Below are 2,126 nucleotides of genomic sequence, written 5' to 3'. Positions count from 1 at the left end.
GGCTGGGAGGGGATGTCACAGAAACGGGGGCTCGGCAGGTTCTCCCAGTCTGTGCCCAGGTCGGTCTCCTCGTCACTTACGTGCTCGTCTCCACTCTTGTCTGATTCTCCAGCTACTCCAGGGTCCACGAATTCCATGGACTCCTCGAGGTCAGCTCGCACTTCGAAAGGCCCCGACCTGCCGAGGTGTTCAGAGCTTGGACTGACCAAGTACATTAGATTCCTGAGGGTATGGAGTGGTTGTAATTGATCTAAATTTACATGCTGAGAAAAGCAAAGGTAGAGAATATTTGCATTCAATTTCTTCACTGCTCGAGTAAATTTCTGTCTGCTGAGGTTTTCTCCACAAAATTCACTATTGCACAGTTTTTTTGGAAGATTGACATCGAGGATATGGGACAAAATGTTGATCAGCTGAGTGGCGTAGCACAGTGCAGCACTGATGGTATATGCAGGGTTATTATGCTCCATGTCAGGCCCCTGTGTTGTTTTCTTCTCTTCCACCCAGTTGTAATAGGCAGAGTAGTCGCCATTGTTCGGGAGGCTAATCCAAGGCCCAGTGATGCTAATACTGGTGTCTCCATTGGGATCATCACAGACCCATCTCCCAGAGAGGTAAGTCGTCCTTCGGGCTTTGGCAAGCTTGCTCACAGTGCTGGAGGTCATGGCACTATCACTCTCTGAAGACACATCTGCAGGATCTCTCACACTTGTCTTTACTTCTTCAATAGGGAAAATGACAGATGTGAGCTCTAATATGTGAGAGTGCCGAAGCTGTGCCAGACGCTCATAATGACTTCGCAAGTCAATGGTTTTCTTCTCTACCAGATCACCCAACTTGTGATTGTGCCTCTGAATCTTTTCTTTCTTTTCCTGATGCCGCTGTGCTCGACTGTAAAGCTTCTGGTTCTTTTCCTTGGTTTTGAGGAGGCCTTCTGAATTCTTCTTCATTTCTTCATTTCCTTTACATATTGTTTGCTTAAGCTGTTCAATCCTCATCTTGCAGGACATTATTTTCCATCTCAACTGATCTGTTAGCCGTTTTCCTTCTATAGCTTGTGATGCTTCTTTTTGAAATTCTTCTTGCTTGCTCTTAAGACGGTTTAACCTTTCCTTCTTGTCAGCAAACCTCTCACGGTCACGGCCGTCGAAGTAGACGAAATCGCCGCTTTGGACACACTTGGCGCAGGTCAGCCGCCGGCGGGTAGTGTTGCAAAGCAGACATCGCTCGACCGCCACGAACCTCGGCATCGTCCACGGAGTCCACCAAGTGTGGGTGGAGAGGCTGGGACCCGCAGTCAGGAGCCTCCGGCGCACAGGATCCCTTCCCACTGGGAGACGCCATGATTTTCTTTTTTTTTTTTTAAACAGGAGCTAGCATACTCACAGTTCCCTGCTACCACAAATTATGCAGTTGAGTTTCCCCCATTTGGAGAAATCACAGGGGTAAGTACATTTGGAGTGCAAAGGGTGGGTCTCACCCTGGGGAAACCACCTTCATGATCATGATATTTCCTCTACCAGGTTAAGTATCATCTTTTTTTTTTTTTTTAATTTCTCATTTGTCTCATCAGATCCCTGTAGGAACTATCTACTGAATCAGTTACGTTGTTGTTGTGTACCATAGAGTTGGAATCCACTCATAGCTGACCCTCTGGGAAGGTTTGCAGAGGCAGTTAATCACATGGGAGGAGATTGCCCATCTTTCTCCCATGAAATAGCTGGTAGCCTCAAACCTCATGCTTTTAGGATTGAAGCATAGCTTCTTGACACTAGGCCACCAGAGCTATTATACAACACACCATTCTAATTCTCAGAGGTTTACTTGTTCTTGTGCTGTATCCATGTCTATCTAGAGCTGATGTGGGACCATCTCTACATTTCAGAGACTGAAGATGGATAGATAGAACCTTCTCACTTAAACATGTTGGCCATTGTGTCAGAATGACAAGACAGAATCTACCATAATAATTTCAACTTCAATGACACATCAATCCCTGATCCATTTATTACAATAAGCAACATGATCTATTAAAAAAAAAAAAAAACACTAGATAATCCATGGTACCCTTTTGCACAGAAGTCACAGACCTGGAAGTATTTGGCCGATGGCACTAACTATGAACA

The 2,126-nt window shown here is 45.4% G+C and overlaps 1 pseudogene across 1 annotated transcript in view; it reads right to left on the bottom strand.

Moving 5' to 3' along the window:
• The window catches only part of LOC102861565, a 6,846-nt pseudogene extending 5,502 nt beyond the window's left edge, over nt 1–1,344 (bottom strand). The window contains exon 1 of the transcript XR_438997.1: nt 4–1,344. The product of XR_438997.1 is annotated as a beclin 1-associated autophagy-related key regulator-like (transcript). The remainder of the gene's footprint in view (nt 1–3) is intronic.
• Nucleotides 1,345–2,126: the final 782 nt, after the last annotated feature.

Source organism: Elephantulus edwardii, unplaced genomic scaffold (genome assembly GCF_000299155.1).
Source record: "Elephantulus edwardii isolate Elephantulus edwardi_28Jun2011 unplaced genomic scaffold, EleEdw1.0 scaffold00250, whole genome shotgun sequence".
Taxonomy (NCBI): domain Eukaryota; kingdom Metazoa; phylum Chordata; class Mammalia; order Macroscelidea; family Macroscelididae; genus Elephantulus; species Elephantulus edwardii.
This window is presented reverse-complemented; position numbering and strand designations above follow the sequence as displayed.